Consider the following 12372-nt stretch of genomic DNA (forward strand, 5'->3'; position numbering starts at 1 on the left):
ATCACAGCTAATCAATTGAGCTTGAATTTCAAATATTGGAGAGTCGCAGTGAACTGCTTCCAAACAATTTGTTGTCTTCGACTCCGATCCTAGAAAGCATTGCACGTGGTCCTACCTTTCCCCAGGCTGTAAGATGACTTCTGTGCGCTGCAAATCAAAAGGTGGCATTCTGGCTTTGATAAATTGAGTGACATAATGTACTAAGATCATGATTTCACCCCAAAATTGTAAGAGTATATTTGTTTGCATCTGTATAGCTCATAGTGCGAACTTGCAAGCATCTGACTCTACATATTTAAAATATAGTAATAAAAGTAAGATAAATGGAATTATCCAATTTGGAGGCGGCATTCCAGCTATAGTTAATGTGTGCTTGTCCAGAGCAAGCATTGAGGGGGTTTGGGACCCACAGTTGTATTTTGGAAGATGAGGAAGTTACATTTTAAAACATGGTAGCAGATTTCAGTGCCTTGAGAATTTGTGTATTTTAGAGATTTTTAGTCTCTCCAACGCCTTCAGGAGTTTTTCACCTAATACTGTCTTGCCTGAGAATCACCTGTGTTAAAAGCAAACAATTAGGTTGAGATTTTGTTCCAAAAGCCTTTTGAAGCATTGTCCCATCTTTCCCATTGTGATAAAAGTTAACTGCAGGTTGTATTTCAGTGGGTTTCTGTTGCATGTGCAGTGAAGGGCAAAGTCAAAGACTTCTTATTCTAATAATTTAGGTCTCATATGTATGCAGGGAAACCTCAAGAAATACACCAGTGGAGACAGGTGACATCTGAAAGCAGGCAGGCAAAGTTGATGTGTCCCTTCTCTGGGTGCCTGGAAGATGCTGCCATAGACAATTCTGGATCCCTGATTTTAATATCCCTGCTTCTCTGTGGGCAGACGTCTTTTTCTTGAATCTTTGCGCTTTATATTTTCTCTCCCTGCTGTCAATAATTCATTTCCCATAGGCATTGAAAAACAGCATAGATTCCTCCAGTCACTTCTAGCTTCTTGGGCCGGTGTTTGGGACTGGGATGTCTCTGTTAGGAGGGGAAATGGATGGTACAAGTCAGATATTTCATTGGTGCTGTCCCATTTGCCCACAGAGCTGTTTTCCCTGAGCACAGTGGGTGCATCTACACATGCACTTTAATGCACATTTTAATGCACACTAAAGCATCACAACAAACGCTAATGCATATTAAAATAAGCTAATGCACATTTTTCAAGTACTTTACAATGTAGGTACTAGATTTAATGCGCATTACCTAAAGCACATTAATTGAACGTGTAGACGCTCCCAGCAAGCAGAACGAGCCAGCAGCAGGCACTTTCCTTGCTTAGTAATCCTCACGCCTGCACTTCCAGTGAATTTTGTCTCTGCTCCCTTGCAGAGCCCAGCTTGTGAGTGCGCCCCTCGCAGTCCACTTTTCCTCTGCCTCACACACCCCTGAGGTTGCCAAACACTTCCTTAGCACCTGAATTTGCAGCCGCTCATTGAACAAATCCCTCTGATTCTCTTTGAGTTAGCTCTTGTCAAAGCCTTGCCATGAAGACCTGGCGCCGTGGGTCAAGTGGCTTCTGTTATAGCCAGCTATCACTGTGGTTTAATCTGTCCTCTCATTTTGCCTGAACAAAGGTAATTAGTACGCTTGTCTAACGATAAAAAAAGGCACCGACTAACACTTCCATATTTCATGGATCCAGGACGAGAAGGCTCCACACCCTTTCTAAAAATGAGAGCTGTGTGTGTGTGGGCATGTGAGAGAGAGGGAGAGAGAGAGAGAAGCATGCTACACTGTAGTATATTATAATTATTTTAAGTTTTTGCTTAAAGAAACACTCTACTCTTTTAAAGTACATTTAAGCCAACCATCCTTCCATCGACTTCAGTGCGTGTTGGGTCAGATCCTAATAGAGGTGCTGCAGGAACACAAGGGAATTTAATAACAAAAAAATAGTCTTCTCTTTTTTTTTTTTTTTTTTTTTTACACACCAAGGCCCCGGTTCAATTATACTAATGCAGGTTCCTGTGCAGAACTCCGATCTCACTTGAAGGGTGGCTTATTCTGGTTTAACTCAGATCCGTTGCAAATGACCTTAAGTCCAAGCAAAAGCAGCCAGGCTTAAACTGAAATAAAGAGTATTCAGACAGTCATTTTTCTCATTTAACTAAATTGGCCAAAATCGTATTCTAAATGAGGGGCAACGCTTCCTGGCATTAGTGAACTAAATGAGATCATCAAGGAGGTCTCCACTGGCTGGGTGGGCGCAGAACAAAGGTCCCAGTGTCCCAAGCAACAGGGAGGAAGGAGGACCCAAATCGGACAAGCCTTCGCAGCCCTTTTCATCCTTTGCTTCTGGGTACTTGATGATGCCTGGGTGCTTGGGTGGCCCCAGTCAATGGGGCTTTCTCAAATGCTTCAGAAACCCAGCATCCCCTGGGTCACCAGCAGGAACACACGGAGGCAGATTTCAAAGGACACATTTATATTGCAATCCAGGCAGAGTGTTTTCAGATGGTGATAGCAATATGCGGCAGTACTTTAAGTTGCTATTCAGCTCAGCCTTTTAAAAGAGTTCATATCGAGAAGGTCTTTCTTGCAGGTGGCAAACATTTTCACTTGGTTAGAAAGAAATGGAAAGCTATTTGTGAACGGGGCAGGCTGAAGTGGATCATCTAATAACCTGAGCTACAGAGGGTGCAGTCAAGTCTTTGTCACCCATGACACCCTATTTACCTCGGCAAGGAGGCTGAGAGTCAAATCTGCTGTTTACTGAGGACGAAGGAACAAGATAAATGCCTGAATGGGGAGTGCGCACCCAGATCCCAACAATGCGTATGTTCCTTTGAAGGTGGCGGGGTCACAAGCAAATGATTTTCTGAACAAGTATGACTGTGTGCATTATTCTGGGGAAAAATGCAGAGCTAAAATGGAGGCTTTATTGTTAACCTGAGAGGTTAATCTTTATCACCGCATGTTACTGGTGGAACCTCCCAGACAATCAGAGCACAGAGCTGCTATCCAGTCGTTCCCACATAATCATTAACTGTACAGTAGATGTAATTAATTTCTGGGCTTTCAGCTGCGAGTTCTGACCTTGCGATATGCTTATTCATTGCCACTTGGTAATGCACAACTTTTGGTGAGTGACGCCGCGCAGGGAACCTCTGAACCCGCTTCCCGAGCCACTCGGCGCTTATTCTCTTCTGCGTACCTGCGGTATTTTTAATCAATGCATTTTGATAGATTTACTTGATAATTCTGCACTGAAACGCTCCTTGCTGGAATGGCAGTGCTCCCGGCAGCGGTAGCTTGATCCCTTGCTGGATTTTGCAGTACATAAATGAAAGCGCCAGAAGTTTTTTCAAGCCAAATGTTGCTTGTCTGGGTCTGTAGACGTTGGAGCTAGTCTAAATGTTCTGGTGTAACGCAATTCTCTTTTACTGAGACCTTGGGGTTGGGACCTTTCGCCCTGTCCCCAGCGGGGTTCTGCTGGATCCCTTTCTGGATGTGGGGCTGACTGCTGCAGCCCCGGGGATGCTGGAAGCATGAGTCCCCATGCCTGCCTTGTGCAAGTCCCTGCAGCTCCCGAGCAAAGCTGTCATTGCGGAGAGCTTCTGGATCACCAGGAACGTCACCGTGTTGTGGCTGTTTGGATCAACCCGTGTTTAAAGCAGGTGCAACGTTCCCCATGAACTTCTTGGCCAGCTCTGGTATAAATGCATTTCTTTTGTTCAGTAGATATTGAAAAGCTCCAGAAAGCAGCAATCAGGAGAGGCCTCTGCACTGCGGCTGTATGTCACTGTGTAGGACCACTTGAGACTGGCTGGTTTTTCCAGCCTCCTGCCAATGCTATGGAGCAGCAATACCCCGGGAAGCCTAAAGAGAGGTAGATTCTCCCCCGCCCCAGGAAAGTTGGCTCTAAACAGGTGGGGAGGGAAGAGACTGTAATGTGGTGGGAAGGGAGGAGAGGGGTCTACACAGAGCCCCTAGCAGGTGGCATTTAGTCTCCCTGGTATGGGTGCCAAGGTGGGTATGGGGCTTGTGGTGCTAGGAAGGGGGATTTGAAGGTGTCCATGGAGCAATAGCTGTCTTTGTTTGGGGAATGGGAAAAACGGAGAGGTGTGCACAGCCCCAGGTGGGGATGGAGGGAATGGGAGACCATGGTACAGACAAGGGGTGGTACCAGGACACCCAGGGTCCCTTCTTTTGGGGAGCTGGAACAAGCATATAGACATGATAGTATCTGGTGAGGGGAGAGCAGAGGTATACGACGCATTAAGCCTACATTACTACGCATTACTACACATTAATACTACGCATTAAGCCTACAGAGGCTGCAATGTGTGTGACCTCCAGTATAATAATACCTCTTAATAATAAGAATAATGATAGCCCCATCAGGAGCGTCAGGTGAGCCCAAACGTGTCCTGTATTCATTATGCTGCTTTCAGATCTCAGCATTTGAGTGTATAATAAGCTTATTACTTTGTACATCCAAAACCAGTGTCATATTTTGCTTGAATAGCATATAAGAAATTTTTACATAATGCTGTTTTCTTGTTCCAACCTTTCAACTAAATCCTGCACCACAGTGACAACAAGAAACGCGTTTTTGCAAAGATACAGAATTATTTTATGACAAAAGCAACACTTGGAGTAACAATCTGGAAAAGAAGAGACACTTTTTTTCCCCTCCTTTGTCACTCTCATTAAGGTTTTAAGAGACTTTCTGTGCTGTGTCTCACTGTTGGAATACCTGTCTCCAAACAGCTTTCTGTAGTGGAAAATCCAATTTAATCTCCAACAATTTTATCAGTTCTGCACTACTTTTCTTCTCTTATTGGAAAATAAAATAAAAAGATCATATGTCAAATTGATGACAAGGTTTAAAGCTTCTTAGCTTGCATTAATACATTTATGCATCAATTATATGTTTGTCCATTTATGCATGTATAGCTGAAGGCAGCTTCTTTGTAGGCTGAGGTTTATTTATGCTGCATAGCATAGTTTATTCCAGTCTCTAGGGCTCTCAAATGGCAGGGCTTGGGGTTTTTTTATTATGAGGGGGAGATTATTCAACCTTTTGGATTTTCGTGAGAACAAATTTCCTCTTTAGGGAAAGGGAAACTGGAGAAATGGAAATACATTTTCTGCCCAGGAATGAATATGCATTTAACGGCTTAAAGTGTAGCTCTAGCTTTACTCATCTTACATAAACACACGTCTTGCACTTGCATAGATGACTGGATGCTCAGGCAAGCTTTGCTTTCCACTGATGGTGGAGGGCTAGATGGCATGTAGAATTGGGAATAGGGTGAGCACATTTCAGCTGAGCTCCAGCTCCCCAGTTCTGAATCAGCTCAGGTCTATAAGGTCTGAAACTCATTACCTCCCCATCGTTTGAGGGAAATTAGGAGGTCGACGTGGACACCTGTGTGAAGTTCTGCTGGCTTTGGAGTGAAATGGTTGCCATGGGCTTATGATGCAAAATGTACAATCCCTTTGCTGGCAATCTTATGCCATGCATGAAGCTAACAGATTCCAGTCCCGTAACATCCTTAGAGGGACAACCAAGGTATGTCTACACTGTTTGCAGCCTGCTCTTGGGTGGGCCTGTCAAATGCACCCTCCTTTTCCATGCATGCCAAACCCGGAATAGAAGCAGTGAATCTATTCGGCAGGTGCTCTCTTCCCTCACTGCCCGCACCCTCTACACCACTCCCGTATACAGGGCAGACAGATGTTGAGTAATGGTGGGGGCACCGCGAGGGTAGTAACAACCTCACGTCCAGGTTTGGCGTGGCTGGAGTGGGGGGCAGGAGTGTGTTTCTTGAGTGCTCTCAAGAGTAGGGCGGCCAGCCTGAGATGGGGACTGACCCGAGAAGGAAACTGCATTTCACCGGTGCGCCAGATCCTTGGCTCTTGTAAATCGGTACAACTCCACTGCTTTCAATGCCAGTTTTTGTATGCTGAGAATCCAGCCCGTGCCCCTGGTCGGCTCGGTCGCAGATAATACACACGCGGGTGAGGCAGCGTGGGAAAGCTGGCGACGCCACTGCTGCGCTCCACCTTTCCTGGGGGAAGTGACTCTCACCGTCGCTCCAGTGGCCTGGCCATGACCTTTCATCAACACTAAATGAAGTGGGAAGGGACGTTTAGAAATTGAAACCATGCCTTTCTTCAAACGAGCACTGTATAAAGCTGTGCCCTCCGGAGAAAGACGTTGCCTTGGTTGTGAAATACGCCTGTAGCTAAAAAGCTTTTGGCATTGTTAACTATCACACGTTTCATTTCAAGGTGGTTTTTCATTCCTTCAGGCACTATTGTGTAACTGTGTTCCTCAAAACCAGGCAGAAGTTCAGGCAGAAGCATCAAACGCTTCAAAGTAGCTTTTATACAACGCAAAAATAGCAAGAAAAGCACTCGGGGTCACAAACTACCAAAAGTCAAGGTTGCTCCGGAGACACTGACTCGGCCATGCTGGGCGTCTTGTGTGTTCTGCGGTACGTGTCGAGAGCCGGCTGCTGCCCGTTGTTACGCTGACGTGATAAGGTGGATGTTTGAAAAGGGGAGAAAGGAATAGGCCATGCTGCTAAAATGTGAGATGGCTCAAATAAAGCTGCTTGTGAAATGGGAATGCTAGACATTTCTCTGGGCTTGCTGGTAATGTTGCATCCACAATATGATGGTTTCAGTCTAAAATCCTGTGATTTTAAATGAGGATCTGGAAAGACCAAGAGAAAGTGGCCGTGGTTGCTTTCTACAAAACCCAATGGGAGTAACATCCTAACTGGGTGCATCTACACGTGCATTTTAGTGTGCATTAGCCTATTTTAATGCGCATTAAAGCTGTGCTTTTTAGTTAATGCACATTAAAATGGGCTAATGTGCATTTTTCTAGTACCTCACAGTGGAGGTACTAGATTTAATGCGCATTAGCTAAAGCTCATTAATGAATGTGTAGACACGCCCTATGTGTCTTGTACTCCTTACGATTTCCTTTGGCGTTTGCTAGTGTTGCTGTAACTGTGCTTCAGGGCCCAGCTTTCCCAAGGAGTCCCTGCTGAGGATGAGGCATACAATCCGCGCTCTGTAAAGCCTGAAGTTGCTTCATCATGTCTGACAATAAAACACTTGAATAAATGAGTCCAGGATAGGGGTGATTGGCACCGTTTGACTTTTGCCTTTTGTACCTGATGTTGCAACCAAGAATGGAAATTTTCAGCCCAGAAAGCAACTCTCAGGAAGTTCTCAGATTATGAAATGAAGGATATTTCATATGGCGGGGTTGCTTTGAGCACCCACTACCATAAAAATCAACTTTCTCCAGAGGCCCAAATTCTGACCTTTGTGTTGATTAGTATTGTACTCCATCAGCAGTTGCAATCAGCAGACTAAAATAAAAGTAAAGATATCAGAGTTTGGAGCTAAGAAATTGTGAAGAGATGACAGCAGTGTTTAATGATGTGGGCTGTGTCTGCAGTTGGGGGGGTGGGGAACAAGTCTGTATAGCAGTTGCCAGAAATCAATGCCTTGAATTGGATAAAGGTGTTATGTTATTTTCACTTGGATATTAAGTGATAATTAGTATTGTGTGTGATCATATCAAAAACATAGAGCCGCGTGGCTCTTCATTTATGCAGCATCTTTAGACACTCTGGCAGTCCTCCACTTTGTAGTCTGAGCTACACTGGAGGTAAAGTACTGTTTGCTTCCACTATAAATGTTTATTTCCTGTCTCTGCTGTTTGTGAATTTAATTTATAATGATCCACTGCCGGTTATTATCATGTACAATGTGCTCCTTTGTAGAAAATCATTAGAATAATATATCAGCTTGAGTTGTGAGACATTTCAGTAATGTGCTCACGGAGGTGTGGCTTGTTACTGGTTTGGGTACAAAAGATAAAAGGGGGTTAAAGCAATATTTTAGCCTTCTGATATATCCCTTCTCAGCTAGATGAGACAGGAAAACTACACCAGCCGATTTTATTTACTTAACAGTTGACTTTTCCAATGTTTTTATAAAACATTGGCTCTAGGCATCATCAGTATTTTGAGTGACTATATCTGTTGACATATCACTTAGAAACCCGTTCAGTGACAGATTTTAGGAATTTTATATGAGCTCGAGCTGCAGGAAAAGGCCATTAAAATGACAAGGGCTTCTTCTGCATACACTTGCCATAGCTTTGTCCTTGATTTTCAGATGTTTAGCGGTAAATCTGTTTCATGTGCTTCTGCAAATACTATCTTGTTTGTTAAATGATTAGTTCATCAGAAAGTTTTTTTTTTTTAATATATATATCTTTACGATGAACAGGCATCTATGATCTTTAAAGAGAATCCAAGGTCATTGCTTCCTCTGCAAATGATTTTCTATATTTCTGATAAGTGAAGTAGATTCAAGAGAAATGAATACCGTACAGTTCTTTGCATCACTTCTGAATAGAGCAGGTGATGTCATACTAATCATTTATCATCAGGTGACACTGGAAGACACTTATTTCCTTTTGAAAAGTACAGGTGAAATGAAGGCAACCGATGATGTTTCTGACAATGCCATGTTCAGTGGTCACATTTGACAGGGAAAAAGGGCTAATGTGACAAATACAGGTCTTGGGTCAATGAGATGGAGTATTATATGCCTACACTGGGACATGTGCATAGGTTTTTTGACTTCAGTGAACTCATTTGGCCTTCAGTGGCATACCTGTATACACACGTCTGCAGACTGAGGCTGCTCTTGCCTTGTGTCCTGTTGGGGCAGAGCATGAAGTCAGCAAGGTCCTCTACGAGCCCATAAGACTCCTTAATTAGGATCCTAATAGTGTTATTCTTCGTTCAGCAGCACAACCTTATCAAGCTCCCCCTTTTCCCTCTACTGCCTTGACGATAAAAACCCATCCGTAATTAGCTAAATTAACTACTCTTCCCAGTAGAAATCTCATGTACGTTAGGTACACGGGTGGTTTTATTCTGAACTATTTTATGCATCTAATCAGTCTATACAAATAAACACTCAATTCCATTGTCTTGCAAATGAGAAAGATAAATAGTTTTCCCCATTTTCAGCCTTATAAAATTTGACATGCAGAGAAAATTATACACTTCTTTGTTCAGTATCATCAAAAGAGATGTTGTGCTTACATGAGTGATGAGCAGTGGGCATCAAGTAGTGTTCTGGAAAGGAAGTGGCATTTCCCACAATGGTTTATCTGGGAAGTGTGAATGGCATTTAATAAAATAGATTTTCCAACAAATGACAGGCTGGAGCCTTGAAGCAAAAAGTACTTCTGCCCTGTGTCAATCAGTCGCTCTCTTCCAACTCAGCACATTTCACACTTTATCCAAAGTATAATGTTGATGTATACGAAAAGTGGTCTACGCTGAACGGATGCTAGCAAAGCAAATCCTGGCTGGAGAGAGAGAGTAGTAAAATAGCAGCAGCAGTTGGCTTAACAAGGTAGGTTTGATCTTCACTTGCAAGAACTGGTCCAGCAATTAATGTGCGTTAAAGGTTCTCTTTTCAAAACTCATTCCTGAAGTCTGACACCGTTGCTTACAATAACCTCTCCTAGTGCCTCCTGAAGTGAACTTCCCTTTGTGAGGCTTTCCTGTCTCAGTCTGCTTGGCCTGAGCTTCTGCGACTCTCCTGCGGTGCACCCACCAAGGTGTAAAGTCCTCAGGCAAGCTGAGTTGGAGGGCATCTCCATGCTCTCTCCATGCTCCCCTATGCTCTTCCTTTTTTGTGCAGTATCCTTTTCCCTTTTACACCATGGCAGAGCTGGAACCCTTGAACTGGGCCATCACTAGAAATAAAAGCATATCAGATAACACGTGCTAAAATCCTAATGTGGACCAGACACTTTCTAGTTTTAACGTGGGGTTTAACTCATCGCAGAAGGCCCAGTGTTCTCCTGTGGCCTTTCCCTAGCCAGCTAATACCTAGCAGAGCCACAGCTTGCCTTAGGGCTTTCTTACAGATTCATTTTATGAAGCTCTTAACCCCTGGGTTGTTCACACGTTACGACATGTGAATTAGTTTTAAGGACCCTTTAGGTGTCTTAAGGTTACGCCACTCTAGGGCAAGTTTATCTCTGTTCCATGTTACCGAAATCATGTTCCATGAATGTGTGGCCGCTCTCCAGAGATAAGCCGCTCAAGTTTCAGTCCTCCAGCATCCCAGGAGGCAGTGTCCCGTCCCCTAACCTCTTGTTCTCACAGTTGTAGCGCCTAGCCTGGCTCTTGCTCGCCAGCCCTCGTGGCAAGTCACTGCTGTGCAGGTCAGGGACAGTCGGAGGTTTTTAGCTTGATTGTGTGGCTACTCTCAGCTCAAACTAACACTGATCCACATTTGAGAAGTTTAATGTGGAACAAGGCCCTTATGTACCCTAGGGTTTAACATGTGTTAGCTGACATCTTTGTTCCTGGTGCACACATGTGGTCCCTGATAGGAGATAGTCACCTCCACTCAGTGGTCAAATCTGGAGCCTTGTCCCCCCCATTGTAACTTTTCCTTTGAATAAAACCATAAATTAAAACTGATTTAAACCTGTTCCTATGACGTGAATCTCACCGCGGTTCATACTAATCAACCTCAATTCTGTAAATATGGCCTTGCTCTTTTAAAGCCTTACGCTCCTTATTCACTGATCATATTCCGTTTCCATTAAAAATAACGCATTGCTGAATATTGTAATGTTAAGCAAGTTCAATTGTATTTTACTGTTGTTAATTACACGTACAAGGTGGATAAGAAGTCTGTGGGGAATTCCTTAAAAGAAAAGTACTTTGCCCTTGGGATGTGTATTACCATATGGAAGACAGGCTTCTGTTCTTTGTTAATTATCTTTGTTGATTCAGTGCATTTAAAGGAAATGTAATAATTTGTTGGTTGTTAGTACCTGTGTACTTTAAAACAGGAAATTATTAGAATAAAAAAGACCTCTAGGGGATCTTTACAATGCTCCAGAAAGACGTATGTAATATTTTCCCCTGGGTATTAATTTTCCTACGTGAAACTAGTATAATATTAAATATAAAGGTGACAACCAGCACTCTGTGTAAAGAATAAGAGTGGCTGGTGCATGTTTGTTTGCTTTGGTCTGTGGTTTTATTTTATTTTTTTGGACGTGTGGTTCAAAACTTTCTTTTCTTCAGTGATAATCACATTCGCGTTTCTTATTTCTATGAGACAAGAACAGCACCGCATACGATAGCTTTGAGCAACAAAGTATCAAAACAATAACTGAAATTGGATTGGGTGATAGTACTTAGCCTTGTCTCGTGGAGAAGTGAAGGCTGTGGAAAGAAATGTTCTGTATTATTATAATAATAAGCCAGTGGGTATGGCTGTGATCCTATTGAACAGAGAGCATGGGATTATTCCACCTGACTGGAAACAAGATACAGTTTCTGTGATTGGGAAGTATTATCCTTTGATTTGTGCAAGACACTGACACTTTCTGTATGGGTTTTGGAGCAGTGTTCATACATCTTGGAGTTGGGTTGAAAAACTGGAGATGGGTCAAACCGGCCAAAACCAAATCTGAGCCCTTTGGGATTCTGCAGAGAGGCCAGGGGGTACATCCATACATGGATTAAAATACTGCCTTTTTGAACCAGGCTTTAATATAGAGAATGGTGCGAGTAATACCTGGAGTAGGGATCACAGTTGCATTGGTTGCTTATGTAGTACTGGAAAAAGCTGTAATATTTTTTCTCTTATCCCACCCAGTCAATGCTAGGATAAAATATCCAACTCATTTAATCAACTTATGATTAAATTTCTGCCTGTGACCTGTAGTTATTATTTATTTATCTAGTGCCAACAGCTAGTTAAACAATTCAGAGATGGCTGTATGGGGTCAATGAAGGCCCCTTCCACCCAGTTATTGGTGGGAAATGAAGATAAATGCATTGATTTCAATAGAATGAGGCTGATCAGAAATAATTGATCCCTATGTATAGGCTAAAATTGAATAAACAGTAGAGATGATTTCACGAGCAAACGGAAAACTGTAATTTGTAGCGGACTTGAGAAAATAGCAGGTGCTTGGTTCAGTGCAGTGTACTCTTGGGTATTATCCGGGTAAATGTCAAGAGCTTGCAAAGCTAAAAACAGCAAGTGTTTGGAACCTCATTTCCAGGTGCAGGTTTGGGAACTGTCCATCCGTCTGTCTTATGAAGTTTCACTCATCGTTGGCGTGGGCAATCCAATAGTAGGATGACAGCCTTTTAGTAAACGGGGAAGCCATCAGTGAGCCTATACATGACTGAGGAGGCCAATTCAAGACCCACATGTTCAAATGTCGACATGGCAAATAGGTCTAGGAGGAAGGAGTAGATCCTGGTGATGTCAGGTAACAGCT

General features: G+C 43.1%; 1 protein-coding gene and 1 long non-coding RNA gene across 13 annotated transcripts in view; both read left to right on the forward strand.

The window, feature by feature from the left end:
• The window catches only part of FHIT (fragile histidine triad), a 763307-nt gene that overhangs the window by 525907 nt on the left and 225028 nt on the right, over positions 1 to 12372 (forward strand). The gene's annotated exons all lie outside the window — the stretch shown is intronic.
• LOC112549581 lies at positions 3143 to 4856 on the forward strand. The gene is made up of 3 exons (XR_003093061.1): positions 3143 to 3215; positions 3738 to 3885; positions 4592 to 4856. It is a non-coding gene; the product is annotated as an uncharacterized LOC112549581 (long non-coding RNA).

The sequence above is a fragment of the Alligator sinensis genome, unplaced genomic scaffold (assembly GCF_000455745.1).
Source record: "Alligator sinensis unplaced genomic scaffold, ASM45574v1 scaffold469_1, whole genome shotgun sequence".
NCBI classification, from domain to species: domain Eukaryota; kingdom Metazoa; phylum Chordata; order Crocodylia; family Alligatoridae; genus Alligator; species Alligator sinensis.